Source organism: Podarcis muralis, chromosome 10 (assembly GCF_964188315.1).
Source record: "Podarcis muralis chromosome 10, rPodMur119.hap1.1, whole genome shotgun sequence".
In the NCBI taxonomy this organism is placed as follows: Eukaryota; Metazoa; Chordata; class Lepidosauria; order Squamata; family Lacertidae; genus Podarcis; species Podarcis muralis.
Genome location: NC_135664.1, coordinates 74,300,163 through 74,319,735, shown reverse-complemented (window position 1 = coordinate 74,319,735; position 19,573 = coordinate 74,300,163). Strand labels below are relative to the sequence as shown.

General features: G+C 51.4%; 1 protein-coding gene across 9 annotated transcripts in view; it reads right to left on the bottom strand.

Moving 5' to 3' along the window:
* Positions 1–18,938, bottom strand: part of SHANK3 (SH3 and multiple ankyrin repeat domains 3) — a 431,788-nt gene extending 412,850 nt beyond the window's left edge. For 8 of the 9 annotated variants that reach the window (XR_013394458.1, XR_013394460.1, XR_013394459.1 and 5 more), the window contains exon 1: positions 18,825–18,938. The gene's annotated coding sequence lies outside the window, so the exon portion shown is untranslated. Of the gene's footprint in view, positions 1–7,993; positions 8,097–18,824 lie in introns of those variants that run through there. The other variant, XM_077935410.1, reaches the window with a different exon arrangement.
* Positions 18,939–19,573: the final 635 nt, after the last annotated feature.

Genomic DNA, 19,573 nt, shown 5'->3' with positions numbered 1-19,573 from the left:
CAGAGCATCTAAAAAAAGGTGGAGGATCCCAGGCAGGAAGCTGCAGCCGCCACTTCAATGGAATGAGAACAGCCGTTCTGCCAGAGGAGGGGAGCCACCCATGGCTGGCGCCTCGAGGGCAGGGTCTTGCCAGCTCAGACACGCTGTGCTCTCTCTCTCTCTCTGGGTTTCCACAATGTCCACCTTTTCTTCAAAGCCTCCAGCAAAACCCCATCTCATCCCTGCCTGAGACACGCGAAACTCAGAATGCACACCAGCCCTTTCCAACTCCCTCTTTAATTCCCCCGATAGTCTGATTGCCAGCCTCCCGGGCAGCAGGGCCTCGCCTTCTGCAAAGTGCCACACTCATTGTGGACTCTGCCAATGAACAAGCTGGACCTGGCACAAAATGAGGCATCTTTGCCCTGCAAAAGGAGGACTCTGGAACAGGGGGCATGTGATGCTCTTCAGACCCAGAATAAGGAAGGGGTAAAGGACGTGTTCTCGAAGCTACAAACATGAGTCTGACCAAACTGCGGGAGGCAGTGGAAGACAGGAGTGCCTGGAGTGCTCTGGTCCAGGGGGTCACGAAGAGTTGGACACGACTAAACGACTAAACAACAACAAAGGACGTATTTTCTCTCTCCCTCCAGACTTTCCCTGCTCCAGGGCTGCCGGGCTGCCAACCCCAAACCTGAGCAGGTTCTGTAGGCCTTTTGTAAGCCCATGCAAGTACCTGAAAGTGGGCTTGGTAGCAAGCAAACAGTGAGTGTTCGGTCCTTTCAAAATTGGTGTCCTATGTTCTTGGTAGGGAGCCCCGGAGACAAGCCTAACCGTAGCCCAGTATTAAAATATAATTAATAATAATAATAATAATAATAATAATAATAATAATAATAATAATAAATAATAAATTATTTATACCCCACCCATCTGGCTGGGTTTCCCCAGCCACTCTGGGCAGCTCCCAACAGAATATTAAAAACACAATAAAACATCAAACATTAAAAATGACCTTAAACAGGGCTGCCTTCAGATGTCTTCTAAAAGTCTGGTAGTTGTTTATTTCCTAGGCATCTGATGAAAGGGCGTTCCACAGGGAGGGAGCCACCACCAAGAAGGCCCTCTGCCTGGTGCCCTGTAACTTCATTTCTCGCAGCGAGCGAACTGCCAGAAGGCCCTCAGAGCTGGACCTCAGTGTCTGGGCTGAACAATGAGGATGGAGACACTCCTTCAGGTATACTGGGCCAAGGCTGTTTAAGGTTTTAAAGCACCAACACTTTGAATTGTGCTCAGAAACGTACTGGGAGCCTATGTAGGTCTTTCAGGACCAGTGTTATATGGTCTCAGCAGCCACACCCAGTCACCAGTCTAGCTGCCGCATTCTGGATTAGTTGTGGTTTCTGGGTCACCTTCAAAGGCAGCTCCATGTAGAGCGTATTGCAGTAGTCCAAGCGGGAGATAACTAGAGCATGCACCACTCTGGCGAGACAGTCTGGGGCAGGGAGGGTCTCAGCCTGTGTACCAGATGGAGCTGGTAGAAAGCTGCCCTGGACACAGAATTGACCTGCGCCTCCATGGACAGCTGGGAGTCCAAAATGACTCTCAGGCTGCGCACCTGGTCCTTCAGGGGCACAGTTACCCCATTCAGGACCACAGGGTGGCTCTCCTTGTCTAGAAACAGCCAGAGCTAGCAAACCAGCTGGATCTGCCACAGATCTGCCACAGAGGCCACTTCAGTTTCATGGCTCCAGAAGCACCCTCAGACTGTGCACCAGGTCCCTCAGAGGCAGGGCAGCCCCATCTAGAAGAGGCAACCTCCCCAATTCCCAGACCTCAGCACATCCACTCCCAGTGCCTCCATCTTGTCAGGATCCAGATTTAGCTGCTGCATCCAAGCATCAGCCCAAGACCTGCACAGCCTCACCGGATGCATTTGGTAGAGAAATAAAACTGGGTATCTGCAGCACATTGGTGACCACCACCACCATTTCCAGATGCCTTGACTGCTCTCAATGGCATCATATAGATGCCACACAGCGCCAGGGTCAGAATGCAACCTTTGACAGCCCACAACCCAGAAGCCGAGGGATCGGGCCACTGTCATCCTAAGCCAGTCTGGCAGCAGCCTTGCAGGGAGGAGCAGAAACCATGGCAAAGCTGTGCTCACAACTTCCCAAGCTGTAAATCTGCTCCAGAAAGATGCTAGAGCACCAATGGCGGTAAAAGCCTCAATGTGATCAAGGGGGACCAGCTGGGCTACATTTTCTCCTGTCTCTCCCCTATTACAGGTCATCTATCAGGGCAGCCAAAGTTGATTCCGTCCCCAAACCAGGCCTGAGCCCAGACTGGGATGGGTCTAGACAAACTGCTTCTCCCAAGAGTGCCCTACAATTTCACTAAAACAACAGCAACTTATAGTCAAGTAAATGCTGCAAATATTGCCATATTTTTTAAGACATGGCGCAGGCGGCGTTTTCCCTCCAGAGAAAAAAATGATGTTTCTCCCCTCCCACCCCTTTTGCCTTAAAATATTTTCCCTGTGTTTCCCTGCATCCCATCCAAAGAGTTAATTTTGCTTCGAGGCAAGGCTGCAAGGGAAGGTCGCCCCCACCGGCATTTCCATGCAGCTTGCTACCTTTTATAGGGGAGGGGGCAGAACATTTCTGCTCCCTTTATTCAGCTCTGCCTTTGGAACAGCCACGCGGCACACTGCTGGGCTTTTTATGGAAAGCCGCCCCCAGGATGGGAAGGAGCAGAGAAAGAGAAGACCGAGGAGGGGGTGGGAAACAGGTCTGAACAGAGAGTCCCCTTTGCCAGGCAGCTTGCAAAGGAACCTCTCCCCCAAGTGGGGGGCTGTGGGCACCGAGCGGAAGACGCTGGGCGTGAGCAAGAGCTACAATTACAGGTGGGGCAGGAGGCAGGAAGAGGATATGGGTGGAAAGTCACACACTCAGCACCCCACGGGGCTGCCAGCCTCTTACCAGTCTCGCATCTGCCCCAAGCGCTTTGCACGGCCACCGCAGACTCGTCGGTGGCGAACCCAGAGGGGGGGGGAATGAACAACGGCGACGTTTTCAATCTTTAATGACCTCCCCGAGCCTCCCCGCGAACCTTCCTTCTCCGATAACAGTGTCTCCCGTGGCGACCAGAGACGCAGGCTAAGATTACGGGGCAAGTCCAGGGGATGCTTTCAGAAGTGACGGGCAGCGCCCGTTTACGCCTCTCCTGCACGGGTTGCAACTATGCAGCTGGGAATCTTCAGAATGCAGTTGGTGACATAGCAGAGACACTCCGGGAAGGGGGCAGCGTGACCCTCGCGTGGGCCACCTCAGGCCACGCCGCTTCATGCAACTGCGGTCAGAAGTGGGCCTTTGGTTAAGTTCGTCCACCTGCCAGTTGTTTGCTCTCTGACCACAACCCATGATCAGAGTGAGACCTCTTGAGCTGCCTGCAAGAGGAACGGGGTTTGTGAGTGTGGAATGCATTTGCCTCGTGGCTGTGATCACATAGGAACAAGTGTCGGCAGTGCGTGGGCCAGTTCAGGGACAGGTCCACCAGGAAAGGGTCTTTTTTTAAGCAGAGCCCTGTGAACGGTCTCAACAGAGGGGCCTCTGCCCTACAGTGGCTGAGCAGAACCCCCTAGAGATCTCTCAAGATTACCAAGATGGGAAATCATTACCCCTCTCCATTCACCTGCAATTGCACGGGGATTGACGAGGGTTGACGTAGCCACTGGTCCATCCCTTGCAAAAGGGCCTGTAGGGCTTGTTTACAAAGCTATTGTACTACCAACCTTACTGTACGCTTGTGAAACGTGGACCACTTATAAACGCCACCTCCAGCTCCTTGAAAGATTCCATCAACAGTGTCTCCGAAAAATTTTATACATCACTTGGGAAGACAGGCGAAGTAATGCCAGTGTACTGGAAGAAGCAAAGATTACCAGTGTTGAAGCAATGATTCTTCAACGTCAACTTCGCTGGACTGGTCATGTTGTGCTGATGCCTGATGATCGTCTTCCAAAGAAACTACTCTCTTCCGAACTTAGAAATGGAAAGCGTAATGCTGGTGGTCAACAAAAGAGGTTTAAAGACTGTCTCAAGGCAAACAAAAAAATTAGTATAGACTTTTAGAAGACATCTGAAGGCTGCCCTGTTTAAGCTTTTAATGTTTGATTTTAATATTTTGTTGGAAGCCGCCCAGAGTGGCTGGGGAAACCCAGCCAGATGGGTGGTGTATAAATAAATAAATAGAAGAAGAAGAAGAAGAAGAAGAAGAAGAAGAAGAAGAAGAAGAAGAAGAAGAAGAAGAGGAAGAAGAAGAAGAACTGACAACTGGGAAACACTGGCCTGCGAGTGCTCCAGTTGGAGAACAGCCTTTACCAAAGGTGTCATGAGCTTTGAAGATACTCGAACTCAGGAAGCAAGGGAGAAATGTGCTAAGAGGAAGGCACACTTGGCAAACCCTCACCGGGATCAATTCTCACCAGGAACCCTATGTCCCCACTGTAGAAGGATGTGTGGATCCAGAACTGGCCTCCACAGTCACTTACAGACTCACTGTTTAAACCGTGTTTATGGAAGACCATCTTACTCAGCTATGAGGGAATGCCAAAGAAGTCAGCAAAGGTGCTGTGATCTTTTTGGATGCAACCTCATTTGTGTTGTGTGGATATGTAGACCTGGATGGATCACTGGGGGAAGTAAAGGCAGACACACACTCCAAAATGACTGAAGAGCACACTTTGCATCTGAGGTCACCACCAAGAAAACTCATTCAAACTACTTTCCCCACACTTGCGGCTCATCCAGACTTCCGCTTGTCCTGGGTTTTCCACAGAGTGATGTTTTCTCTGAATCAGGGCTAGAGAGTGTGCTTTTCCCGGGGGAAGTAGCGGGGCAAAAGGGAAAACCACTCGGACCCTTGCTTTCTAGGCATGCAGCAGTGTGGACGAACCCTAAAGATGCCAGACTGTAGCAAGGGGCACACAGACATTCGGGTGCTTCCCACATGACGTGTCAGCAGGCTACAGGGAGACATGGGTGCAGCATGAGCAGAGAGCATCTCTGCCTGACTCTCCCTCCATCCCAGAACTCTGTCGGAGGCTGCAATGGTTAGCTGAGGGCTGGGCGGGCATGCTTTGGAGAAAATAGCTTCATGGGCTAAATAGGACTCCTTGTTGGCCAAGATTGGCCGGCATGCCAGCAGCTCCCTGCCCCTACTGCAACCCCTCCAAGTGCAAGCTGTTCTCACAGAACGCCCCCCCCTTGCCCCCCCCCATGCTATTCCTCTCATAATACTGATATATTACAGTATTTTAATGTTTTTTGGGAGGCCGCCCAGAGTGGCTGGGGAAGCCCAGCCAGATGGGTGGGAGAATAAATAATAAATTATTTATCATCATCATCATCATCATCATCATCATTATCATCATACAGGCCCTGCACCCAAGGCGAGGCTGTTTTTCCTGTGATTCCCATTCCAGGAAGGGTCACTGGCTGGATGGGGAATTTCCAATAAAGAAGGATCATAGAATCATAGAATCATAGAGTTGGAAGAGACCACAAGGGCCATCGAGTCCAACCCCCTGCCAAGCAGGAAACCCCATCAGAGCACTCCTGACATATGGTTGTCAAGCCTCTGCTTAAAGACCTCCAAAGAAGGAGACTCCACCACACTCCTTGGCAGCAAATTCCACTGTCGAACAGCTCTTACTGTCAGGAAGTTCTTCCGAATGTTTAGGTGGAATCTTCTTTCTTGTAGTTTGGATCCATTGCTCCGTGTCCGCTTCTCTGGAGCAGCAGAAAACAACCTTTCTCCCTCCTCTATGTGACATCCTTTTATATATTTGAACATGGCTATCATATCACCCCTTAACCTCCTCTTCTCCAGGCTAAACATGCCCAGCTCCCTTAGCCGTTCCTCATAAGGCATCGAAGAACCAGCTATTGGAGCAACAAGAAAGTGACCTTTTGACTGCATGCTTATCGTACTCCTAAGCCATGACCCTTAAAAGCAAACCAGCCAAGGCCCTTCCTTAAACTGGCTGAGCAGCCCATTTGTATTTTGCCAGGGTGGTATTATTTGATTTTGAATTGATTTTAAAATGAATTGATTTTAGAATGCTGTGTTACTTTTATTGTTGTAAGCCACTCTGAGCCCGGCTTCGGCTGTGGAGGGTGGGATATAAATAAAATTTTGTTATTATTTTATTATAGCAGCCGGAATGTGGGGTGCTGGCAGGTTGGGCTTGAAACCCTAACAGAGTCATGAAGCTCACTGGGTGACCGTGGGGCCAGTTGCCCTTTCTTTGCCTAACCTACCTCGCAAGGTTGTTGTGAAGACAAAATGGAGAGGGGAAGAACTATGCTCTCCACCTTTAGCTCCTTAAAGGAAAAGGGGGGGGGGTGTAAATGTGATAATAATGGTGGTGGCAAACGTTAGATTGGTCTACTTCATTTGCAGATCAGGATCTGGGCATCCTCCGCCTAACTAAGGGGCGATGCTGGAACGAAAACAAGCCACGCGTGCCAAAATTAAAGCGTGCAAAGTGACCAGAACGAACATTTCTAGCAGAACCATCGTTCACTCCTTGTGCAACACTGCCTGCCTGCCTGCCAGCTGAGCCCAGCCCAACCCCAAACCCCACAAAGCTCTCCTAAAACTTCCCACATCGGCCCTGCCAAGCGCCAACCTGCCAGCAGGGCTCAAGGCAGCTGGTCACGTCTGACAAGGGCATTTTCCAGAGGAGAGGCAAAGCAGCCTCAAGCTGCCGTCTGCTTCACCCTGCCTCCCACCGGTGTTTCACCCTTTCCCCAATAATTTCTCTTGCCACAAGGAGGAGCACAACAGTGCCAGATGTGGCGGACTGCATTTCCCAGCTTGCCACAGGCATTCTGAGTCCTTCCTTCATGCCCTAGACAGCCCTAAAACCAAGGTCAGCAGGGGCAGGAGAGGCTCCTTGTATAGCGTGAGTCACACCTGCTGTTCTATAGGCCTGTGACCCACACATGCTACTCTTTCATACAGATGTGGACCCAGAGAGAGGGGGGCATTAGTCCCCACCTCCAGGACTCTTCCACCACGCCACTGTACTGAGATGAAATCTCACCCAACTCTTACATTAAAATCCCCCAGGAGGATAATTTTATCTTCCTTAGGCTTCTCTCCTGCCCAGAAACCAATGTCCCCACTGTGGAAGGACGTGTGGGTCCAGAATTGGCCTCCACAGTCACTTATGGACTCATTGTTAAAACTGTGTTTATGGAAGACAATCTTGCTCAGCTACGAGGGTTTGCAGAAGAAGAAGAAGTACTTAGACGTGGGTCCACTGGGCACAGAGAGGGTGTGACGATCGCACATTGATACTGCAACTCACACAGGCACACAGCCTCCCACAAGCCCTTGCCACCCACATGCCGATTCTCTCACTAGGGCACGGAGCTGACCCCCTGCGCCCATATGTTAGCACAACCCTCATTGCGCAGCCACAACACTTGAGTCATCCTAGCGCACGTCTCCCTCCCTCTCACCTTGCCACACTTTCTCCAGTGCACTTCCGGCTGGCACACTAACGCAAAAGTACTTCCTACTTTTTGCACACTCCTGCTAACCCCGTGCATGTCCCCCTGGGCATCCTGTGCCAGGCACCCTCTCCCTGGCACACTCTTCCCCCTGCCTGCCTGCCTGCCCAGCTGCAGCTGCCATTCCAGTGCAGAACACTCTGTGTCCACTCTCAGGAGTTCACATGCTCTTCTGACTCTTCCATGCCCAACTATGCTGACCGGGGGTCTTCTGACTTTTCCATGCCCACCTTGGCCAAAGTGCCGCCTTCCTCCCCATCGCATGCCACTCACTTTCTTCTGGCGGCGAGTGAGTTGGCCCCATTCCGCCCTCTGCATCTCCAGTGCCCACACATGTCGCTTCCGCCTCTTTGCCCAGAGTTTGGCAGGTGCCCCCGCAGTGTGCCAAGTGGCCGTTTGGAGCCCTCCTGCCCTCCGGGGACCCTTACCTTTGGAGGAGAGACCAGTGGCAGTTCTGGAGTGGACTGTCAGGACCTGAGCAACCATAGCAGCGCTTGCTCGCTCCCTCGCTTGCTGGAGAGTAAGGGAAGGAGGGAGGGAACAGGGGGGCGGATGGAGCGGGGGGGGGGGGAGAGAGAGAGAGAGAGGGAGGGGGAGAGAGTGTCTGGAGAGGAAAGAAACCAGAAAGATAATTTTTCTGCTGCGAACTCAGCCCCCTCGGCAGCCTGGGGAACAGAGTGTTAGTTTAAAGTGTTGTCATGGCAACGGGGGTATGTGTGATGGGGGGGGGGGAGAGAGAAGCAGGAAAAGTTCAGAGCTGGCTGCTGGATGCCTCTCCGGGCTGCAGCCAAGCAAGAAGGCAGGCGGGCAGGCAAAGACGGAGGGATGGAGCCCTGGGAGAGACCAGGCCTTAGGGGAGGGGGCATTGCCCCTTTCCCGCCCCCCCCCAACTGAAATATTTGTCCCTGTCCCTCCTGCCTCTCGCAGGAGATTGCTGCTGGTCTCAGGCTCCCCAGGAAGTTACAGAGTCTGGCCTGGAAGGAACTGATGGTTGCTCTTGGAATCGGAAGGGATGGGCACTTTGTGCATGCTCCGTGGAAGAATCTGCTGGATCAGGCCTGTGGCCCACCTAGTCCAGTATAGGCATAGGCATACTGGCTAGGAGCCCTCAGCAGCCCTCTCCTCCTCCTCCATGAATTGGTCCAACCTTCTTCTAAAGCCATCCAAGTAGCTGGCCGTCTCTGCCTCCTGTGGGAGGGCGTTCCACAGGTTAACTATCCATAACTTCTGAAGGTTGCCAAGTTGGGTGAGGCGGATCTCCAGCCCCTGGACAATGCTGGGCTTCTCTGGGTGTCAGCAACAAAAAATGAGTCAGAGCATCAGAATCTGACTTATGCCAGGTGCCCTGCAAGTGTTTTAGTTTCTAGCGCAGTGTTTCTCAACCTGTGGGTCCCCAGATGATGTTGGACTACAACTCCCATCATTCCTAGCCAGCATGACCAGTGGTCAGGGATGATGGGATTTGTAGTCCAACAACATCTGGGGACCCACAGGTGGAGAAACACTCCGTCTAGCGGGAATCAAGGGAGCTGTACTCCAAAACATCTGGTGGGCACCAGGTTTGGGGGCAGCTGACCAAACACAACATGGTCTGTGCTGACTGGCTGTGGCTTCCTGGGGGTGTCAGGAAGAAGGGTTTCATGGGATCATAGAACTGGAAAGTTGGAAGGGGTATCCAGCGGTCATCTAGTCCAACCCCCTGCAGTGCAGGTTTTCCTGCTACTTGATCCTTTTCACCAGAGAGGATTTAGGCGGTGACCTTCTGCAGAGAAGGAGACACTCAGGACTCAGGCATCGTAGATGGTGGCCTGTCACCTTATGGGCAACTCCAGCAGGGACCTTTTGCAGCGTGACTGGAGGTGAGGCTAGGGTTAGCAGACATCCCCAGGTTCCGGGGACAGTCCCCAGATTTGCAAATCTGTCCCCAGACAAATTCCATCCCCGGAATGTCCCCCGATTTGCAAATCTGTCCCCGGGAAACGTGGCAGCGGCAGCCTCAGCAGCCTGGAGCCAGCCTGGTAATAATAATAATAATAATAATAATAATAATAATAATAATTTATTTATACCCCGCCCTCCCCAGCGAAGGCCGGGCTAAGAGCGGCTTACAAGCAATAATAAAAGTTGAATGATTACAACTTAAAAACAAAATTAAAATACAACATTAAAATATTGAAACATTAAAATATTAAAAAGTAGCCTCATCGTAGGAGGAGAAGGAAAAGAAAAAAGAAAGAGAGGGAGGGAGGGAGGGAGGGAATCAAATTGGCTCCAAGCCAAAGGCCAGGTGGAACAACTCTGTCTTACAGGCCCTGCGGAATCAGATCCTGCAGGGCCCTGGTCTCATGAGGCAGAGCGTTCCACCAGGTGGAGCCACTGCTGAGAAGGCCCTGGCTCTGGTTGAGGCTAATCTGACTTCCTTAGGGCCTGGGACCACTAGGGTGTTGCTATTTATGGACCTTGAGGCTCTCCGTGGGGCATATCGGGAGAGGCAGTCCCATAGGTACGAGGGTCCTAGGCCATGAAGGGCTTTAAAGGTCAAAACCAGCACCTTAAATCTTACCCTGTACTCCACCGGGAGCCAGTGCAGTTTGAAAAGCACTGGGTGAATATGCTCCCATGGCAGAGACCCCGTGAGGAGCCTCGCCGCGGCAGTCTGCACCCACTGGAGTTTCTGGGACAGCTTCAAGGGCAGCCCCGCATAGAGTGAATTACAGTAGTCAAGCCTGGAGATGACCGTCGCATGGATCACTGTGGCCAGGTCGGGGCGGGAAAGGTAAGGGACCAACTGCTTGATGCGGTGAAGGTGGAAAAATGTCGCCTTGGCTGTTGCTGTAACTTGCGCCTCCGTGGATAGGGAGGCGTCAAGGATTACACCCAAACTCTTAACAGAAGGCAATGGCACTAATTGGGCCCCCGCAAGAGAAGGGAGTTGGTCCCTCATCCCCATGCCATCCCGACCTAGCCATAGGACCTCTGTCTTCGAAGGATTTAGTTTCAATCGGCTCCCACGAAACCATCTAGCCACAGCTTCCAAGCATCTGGTCAGTGTGTTTGGGGCCAAGTCGGTGTGGCCATCCATCAGCAGATAGAGCTGAGTGTCATCAGCATACTGGTGACAGCCCAGCCCAAAGCTCCGGACAATCTGGGCAAGGGGGCGCATAAAGATGTTAAAAAGCATCGGGGAGAGAATTGCGCCCTGCGGCACTCCACACACCAAGGAGTGGTGCGACGACATTTCCCTCCCTAGTGCCACCCTCTGTCCCCAACCAGAGATAAAAGAGCACAGCCAGTTATGGGCTATGCCCTGTATCCCCACGTCTGCGAGGCGGTGGTCCAGAAGATCATGATCGACCATGTCAAAGGCCGCTGACAAATCTAAAAGGATCAGCACTCCTGACCCGCCTCGATCCAGTTGTCTACGGAGATCATCTGTTAGGGCAACCAGAGCCGTCTCGGTCCCAAAACCAGGACGGAAACTGGACTGAAATGGATCTAAAGCCAATGTTTCCTCCAGAAACCTACCAAGCTGTTCAGCAACCGCTCTCTGGCTGGCTTCAGGAGCTGCTCACTGCTGTGGCGCCCACCATTTCCCCTCACCCATATGATGTGTCTTGTGCACTTTACTGGGGACGTCCGGTGGCACAGATCTCCTGTCCCCTTCCCCCTTTGTTTAGACTGATCGGGGGAGGCTTGGGAGTTGCGGGCAGGTGGCCATTGCCCAGTTTTCAAAAACTCTGTGCATTTATGTTTCACAGGGTGTGAAAGAAGGGCTTTGCACCTTTATACAATATGCATGTGTGCTTGGGCCCAGGGTCTTTTGCCTCGCCATCCCCACTACTGACTCAATGTTGCTACTCAGCTTAAAAAAATAAATAAAAAGTCCCCGGATTCATTGAAAAAAAATCTGGTAACCATAGGTGAGGCACTCCTGCTCATGCTAAAATATCGCTGTCCAAAGACCAGCCTGCCTTTATGCTTTTGTTGGGATTCCTGCATTGCACAGGAGGGGGTTTGAACTAAATGACCCCTGGGTCCCTCCCACAGCTCTACAATTCTATGGTTCTATGAATGCTAAGCCTTCAAATGCAGTTTCAGGGTGGTCTCAGCCTTCCCACAGCCGCCACTGTGAAAGCTAGCAGGTGGCAAAAGGAGGCGAAAGAGGAAAGAAGGGCATTTGGGGGTGCCAGAGAGTCTGTGGGGTTTTCCACTGAAGAGGCACACACGCAAAGACCCGTTTATCCAAAGGCTGCCTGGCTCAGCTGAGCACCGGAACTTCCCAGGCACTCCCTGGAGCCTATTTCAAGCACGCCGTGACATCGAAACTTTCCGAGAAAAGGAAAGGGAGAGCGGAGACCCTCCGGAAGATGAATCAGAGTCAGGGACGCCATTCCCCCGCCCAAAGCCTTCCTGCCCATGAGCAACGGCTGGTTGCAAAGACGGCTCCAGGTCTAGGCAAGGTGGTGGCCTGGGCAAGATCCTGTCACGGTCTGTCCCAGTGCCGGATTTACGTATAAGCTAAGCAAGCTATACCTTAGGACCCCACTCTCTTGGGGGCCCCAGAAAAATTTAAAGGAAAAAAACCTCTGGATGTACATTTCCAAAATATAAGATAACAAATAAAATAAAACCCACACACAGCAACAGTGTTTTGTGTTGTGTGGGCTCCTATTTGTTATGTCCAGACAGCTTTAGATCAGGGGTCAGCAAACCTTCAGCAGGGGGTTGGTCCACTGTCCCTCAGACCTTGTGGGGGGGGCTGGACTATATATATATATTTTGGGGGGGGGGTGAACAAATGCCTATGCCCCACAATAACCCACAAATAAAAGGGCACATTCTACTCATGTAAAAACACCAGGCAGGCCCCACAAATAACCCAGAGGTGCATTTTAAATAAAAGGACACATTCTACTCATGTAAAAACAGGCTGGTTTCCAGACCATCTGTGGGCCAGATTGAGAAGATGAATGGACCGCATCCAGCCTCCCGGGCCTTAGGTTGCCTACCCATGCTTTAGATCCTTATTAGGTCCATAAATGACCATATATAGCATATATTCAACACACAAAAACAGTGACAGTTTTTTGTTGACAAAGGACAGCTGGACATATCAAGGGCCCCATTACCTTCAGGAGCTGAGGGCCCCATCAAACCTAAATATGGCCCTGGTCAGCCCCTTTGCTGCCTGTCGCCACCATCTCTTTTGGCCCCAATCCACTCTCCAGGGAGGGCACAGCAAGCGGTATCTGCAACTCCTTCCGCTGCCCCTTTGCTTAGAGGGGGCAGGCAGACAGGCAGGGGAAATGGGTCCTGGGGGGCTTGAGCTGTGGTGGGGGCCTTGGCAACTGCCTGAGGTTGCCAAACCCTGGCGCTGACCCTGACTGACCAGCCGCTTTCCAAAACCATTTCATCATGGCTAAGCCAAAAGCAACTCTGGGATGAAACAACTGTTTTTGCCTTTTGGGCTCATGGACACTTCCATTCGTCTCCTCATTTCCAGGCAGGGGTCATAGAGGTTCTCCCCCACACACCCCTTTTCCAGGGAAAACCCGAAAATTATTGCTGAATCAGAACAAATGTCCATTGGGTTTTCTGCAGAGGACTCCCCCAGGGAAAGCAGCCAGGATGAAAGAAAACCTCTTGATCCCATTGCCAAGAAATCACAGGTCAAATGGAAGTGTGTACGAGCCCATTGTTGTGGGGCTAGTCTACACGATGACCGAGTCCCTTCTATTTCCTGGGGTCCTGGATCCAGCAAGGCTTAACATCGAATGCAGGATTCATTCTAAGCAGAGCTTGGGGGACCATCTGTCAGGGGTGCTTTGGCTGAGATTTCTGTATGGAAGGGGTTGGACTAGATGACTCTTGGGTTCCCAACTCTGCAACTCTATGATTCCATTATTCCATTGTTGCACTAGTCAGGCAAGTTTCTCTCTGAGATAATGTGCTGGCCCTGGGGGTAACCCGAGCAACATGGTCCAGGTCTGGTCCCGAATCCAAGGGTTCCACGAGGAGTCAGTCTGACAGGGCCAAGGCAGGAAACCAGACAAGGTCAGGCACAGGATCACAGGCAGGTTCTGGCAAACAGCAACATTGCTCCTGCAACCTGGGGCGGGGCCCGACAGCCTTTTATCTCTGTCAGGGTAACGGCCGGTCCTGATCCCCCGGTGACTCACCTCCCTGTCTTGCCAGAAGGTGAGCACTCCTCCTGCGAGTACTCAGGTCTCTCCTTCTCTCAGACCTCAGTCTCTGCAGCTCGGGAGACATCGGTGGGTTACTAGACCCAGAGGCCACCTCAGCCTCCCCTGACCCAATGGGTAGTGGAGCAGCTGTAAGTGATGGCCCAGCTGGAGGCAACGAGGTCATCCCCACATCTGGAGCCAGGGCAGGCTCAGGCCCCTGACTTGGCCCAGCTGGTGGTTGTTGCAGGGGAACCTGTGCAGACTGGGGCTCTTCAGAATCAGGCCCCAGACTTGGTTCAGATGATGCCTGAGGCAAAGGATCCAGTGCAGATTGAGACTCCTCTGGCTCCGAGTCTAGCCTGAGACCCAGGCCATCACAGATAATGGCTAAGAAAGGGAGGCTGGAGGAAGAGCCCTGATGTGGTCAGAGGTTGCTGAGATTGTTTTAGGCCTCATTCAGACTTGCCCTGCAGCTTTCCCCTGGGGAAAACATCATTTTTAAAAGTGGAAGCTGTACATGAATTTAACAGGCCTGAATGAATCATAGAACTGTAGAGCTGGAAGGGAACCCCGAGGTCATCCAACCCCCTGCAATGCAGAAGTCACTTAAACCAAGACAATCATCACCTCTGGATGCAGCCTTCCCCCCAACCCATTGCCTCCCGATTTTGGACTACAACTTCCATCAGCTCCAGGGATCTTGATGATTACAGCATGCAAATCCCCAGAGCTCTCACGACATCAACCTGCTGCCTGTGTTCAAGGGGGCATCGCCTTCTGAAACAGCACAGAAGTCTCCAGGGTGCTGCTCTTTCCCAAGCTAACAGTGCTTGCAAATTAAATGAGCAAAATGATCCATTTGGATGGCCGTACCTTAAGAGCATTATGCTTAACCATCCCAATTTACCGGGGATATATCACTAGTTTCCTGGCCTCTGGCCCTGCTAAACTACTCATCCTGTTTTTGCCTTTAGAGAACGTCTTGTTAAATTTCCATTAGAAATGGTTACTTGAGCTCCTCCTCCTTGGGGTACAACTGCCTCCCTGGGGGGTCTGCCTCAGGGGGAGGGGGTCTTCAGAAGGCCCCCTTGTCCAAGCTCCTGCTCCATGTAGGAAGTCCAGAGCATCTCCAACAGAGGCTTGAAGACCTCCAGCAATGGAGAGAGCCCATCCGTTCATCCCTCCAGCTCACTGATGCCTTGGATTAAATGCTCTTAGGTTCCCCGCAGTCTGCCATTTGCAGTAAAAAGCAGGTTTTTGCAGGCAAAAATTTAAGGCACTCAGACAGGGTGCTTTAAAGTGCTGGCCTGTGCCTAGGAACGTGGCACAACAGGAAGTCCGGACGAGCCCTAAGACAGTTCTCCTGTTGCTAAACCGAGATCAACCTCCCTGTAACTCAGACCCATTAAATTTAGCACTACCCTCTTGATTTGCAGAGAAGAAATATTTTCCCCATTCTATGCAAGAGAGCCCTTCAGGCATTCGAAGAGTGCTTCAAAAGAGGATTAGACAAATTCATGGAGGGTAAGGCTATCAATGGCTACTAACCTTGATGGATTTGTTCTGCCTCCACAGTCGGAGGCAGCAGTGCTTTTGAATGCCAGCTGCTGGACACTACTCTTGGGCTTGGGTCCTGACCATGGGATTCTCATTGGGGAAGATTAGTCACTGTGCAGACAGGATGCTGGACAGTGAGACCTGTTCAACAGGGGAATGGACTCCCTCTGAAGGCGGTGGGCTCTCCTTCACTGGTGGTTTTTAAGCAGAAGTGGGGTAGCCATCGGTCAGGGATGCTGTAGGGCTTCCCCACACTTCCACTCATCCCATGCCTAGAAAGGGGTTTTCCATTTGCCCCAACACTTTCCCTGGGAAAACCCATCCATTAGCACTGAATCAGAGCAAGTGTCAATGCATGGGAAACCTGATAACATTTGCTCCGATTCAGTGGTGAGCTATCCGGGCGGCACTGATATGATGCCTAAACAATCTGCAAGGAATCCCAATCGACCATCCTCCAAAAGTCTCTTGACAAGGGACAACCCTTCTGGATCTGCACACCATTGTTTTGTGTTCCTTAGGCAGTTGTGTCGACCAGCAAATTGACACAACGCACAGAGAATAAGGACCAAAAGCGTATCCTGCAATCTCTCTCTCTCTCTCATTCTCTCTCTCTCTCTCTCTCTCTCTCTCTCTCTCTCTCTCTCTCTCTCTCACACACACACACACACACACACACACACACACACACACACACACTTTCTCCCACACAGAGTAAACCAAGAACCTCGGTCAGCCGCGAAAAGCCTTTGGGAGCACAGAAGTAATTCATAGGAGGAGATCTGGGCCCCAGCAAACACCACGTGAAAAGGTTACGGCTGCTTCTGGCAAGGCGTGCGACAACAAAACTCATTTCCAGCGTGTGTTATTTTACTTGGCTCTTTGAGAACAATATTTGCTGAGTCTCCCTCCAGAATACCCAAGCCCCTTGCTGTTTGGCTTCACTTCAATTGGACTTAAATGCTGCATGCAAAGAGTACAGACCTTGCGCTGAACCCAGCCACGGTTCTGGAAATGGAGTCTCCACAGACCTAACAATGCACAGCAAGGAATTTGCGTGAAGCTCTTGTTGGTACAAGGGCACTGAACCAACAGATGAGCAAGCCAGCTTTCCCCAACCTGGTGCCCTCCAGATGCTGTTGGATTGTAACTCTCATCGGCCCCAGTTGGCACAACCCATGGTCAAGGGAGACGGAAGCTGTAGTTTGACAACACCCAGAGGGCATGAATTGAGCAAGACAGAGTTAATCATCTGCCTTTTAGCCAGTTAACTCAATAATCTTAAAAAATAGTTGCTTGTTATCCAAAGCTCATTGCACCTGTCTTTTGGCAGCTGTTGAAGGGAAAAGTAATTTTCAGGTTAAGTAATAAAAGCGAACTCTAATTAGAAGGGGGGAGGCCATTTTTAACATTGATTTCATCACACCTTCTTGTTGCACCAACACGTAAGATAAATGTCATTCAATTACCTTCTCTTGTCATCGTCAAGACCAAAAGCAAAGATGCGTTTTTAAACTGGGTGCATCAAAAACAAATCAAGTGTCCTCACAGAACTGTAGAGTTGGAAGGGGTCACCAGGGGTCATCTAGGCCAACCCCCTGCAATGCAGAAATACGTCATCCAACGTGGGGCTCAAACCCACAAGCCTGGTGTCAGGTGTCCATGTAGGAGCCAGGCCCAGTGACCAATAGGACTTTGCAGGACTGGGACCTTCCTAAGTTTGTTCTGAAGAGGCAATGCATGGCCGCACAGGTGAGGCCGATTGGTAACTCACAGCACCTGGTGGCAAGAGCTGGGAAGGGATATAAGGTAAGCATTTCCCTTTGGCTCTTTGCCACAGCAACACACTTCCTGCCTTGCTGCATTTGACTCCTTGCTTCTTGATCCTTGGCTTCTTGACTCCCTGCTTCTTGATCCTCGGACCCTTGACTTCATGACTCCTGGCTTCTGGACTCCCATTCCTGCTCCCACCCCGCCATCTTGCCCCTGGTCCTGACATCCCCTGCCGGGACTTTGATTGCCCGTGAACCGGACTGAGACACCTGGGATTAAGATTCTCATGCTCTACTGACTGAGCGACAACAAAACAGAAGCTTCTCCAGGGGCAGCAGCAGCCGGGGTGGGCAGGGTGCTTGTGGGGGTGCCGCCCATGGGATTCTGCCACCTGATGTGGCTGCCTCAGTCCATCTCATGGGCCGGCTGGCCCTGCCATAAACCCACAGGGAGCAAACTGCTGAGGGTCACCACACATGTGGAAGGCAGTTGCTCCATTGCTCACCTCGAAGCCCAGGGTCAAGAGGTTTGGCCCAACAGAAAGAACTCAGGTTTTTTTGGAAAAGTACTTTTAAACATTTTTTCCCCAGTTCATTATGGATTATTTCCCAATACTCTTTTACAAGTCCGGTAAAGAGGTAAAGGTAAAGGACCCCTGGACGGTTAAGTCCAGTCAAAGGCAACTATGGGGTTGCGGCGCTCATCTTACTTTCAGGCCGAGGGAACCAGTGCTTGAACACAGTTTTCCGGGTCATGTGGCCAGCATGACTAAACCGCTTCTGGCGCAATGGAAAACCATGACAGAAACTAGAGTGCACAGAAACGCCATTTACCTTCCTGCCGCAGCAGTGCCTATTTATATACTTGCACTGGCGTGCTTTTGAACTTCTAGTTGGCAGGAGCTGGGGCACAGCAACGAGAGCTCACCCTGTTGCAGGGATCTGTCTCTAGGCGAATCTAACAAAATGTAATATAAACGCCGACAACTGGGAAACACTGGCCTGAGAGCGCTCCAGTTGGAGAACAGCCTTTACCAAAGGTGTCCTGGGCTTTGAAGACACTCAAACTCAGAATGCAAGGGAGAAACGTGCTAAGAGGAAGGCACGCTTGGCAAATCCACACCGTGATCAACTCCCGCCCGGGAACCTCTGTCCCCACTGTGGAACTGGCCTCAACAGTTACTTACATACTCACTGTTAAAACCGTGTTCATGGAAGACAATCTTACTTGGCTACGAGTGATCGCCGAAGAAGAAGAAGAAGAAGAAGAAGAAGAAGAAGCCACCTATGTCCCTTTTACAAGTCCACCACATGTGAAAGAACGTTCCCTCTACCTCATTGCTTCAAAACCTCATTGCATTAAAAGGCCCACGTTTTGCAACCTTTGCTCACAAGGGAATAGCTGCTCCATCCTCTTGGTCAATTTCCCTGACCTTCTCTAGATGTCTCCCATCTCTACAGTATCCTTCAACAAGTGAGACAACCAGAACCGTATTCCAAGCATGCTCGCTCCATGGATTTGTACAGTAGCATTGCAATCTTGGCAGTTTCGCTTCCTGCCCCGCAGCCCCAATATTTTTTATCTGACGCTTGCCATTTGCAGTGATCTTTCCCTAGAGAAAACAAGGGAAGCTGCACGGCTCCGGGTCCAACAAGCCCAGCACTACAGCAGCCTTACAAGGACCCCCCTTAGTCCCCCCGTCCTTGCCACCACCTCCAAGTCCCGCAAAGGCCCCGTCCCTTACCTTGTAGAGGCTCACACTCCGAGTCCAGCTTCCCTCTGGACTCAGGATGGACTCAGAGAGGAGAGCTGCAGCTCCCGGCTCAGCCCCCTTCCTTCCTTCCTTCCTCCAGCCCGCCTGCCTCCCTGCCAGGGAAATGAAAATAAAAAAGGCCCACACCAGACTCTTAGGCACACCCCACTTCCCTCTTCCCAGTTCCAGCCACGTTTTGTGCCATATTTGCCTACCTGCAACGATTGGCTTCTGCCTTACTTTAAATGTTGTGAGGATCCTACGACCTTTTAAAATGTGGGGGGGTTGGGGGAGGTGGGGGGTTATTGGGTTGTTGTTTTTATTTCAATTACATATTTTGTGGTTTGATGTTTTATTCTATTCTGTGGACTGTCCAGGTATAGGGCAGCATATACTGGTAAATTCAATGGAGGAGGAGGAGGAGGAGGAGGAGGAGGAGGAGGAGGAGGAGGAGGAGAAGAAGAAGAAGAAGAAGAAGAAGAAGAAGAAGAAGAAGAAGAAGACGACGACTGGAGAGTCAACCTGCTGACCACGCCTCAGGCAAATGGGGCACAATGATCAAGGAAAAGCTCAGCTCCACAACTGGGAATAAGTGGCAGTTGTGTACATGTTTTTGTACAATTTATCCTGGTTTTGCTGGTCAAGGAGGCCAGGCAGAACACTGAAGCTCCACCCATAACTGCTGAGAATCCTGCTCCACCACCCCACTGGCTTCTGGGATCTTTGGCAGGCACTGTGAT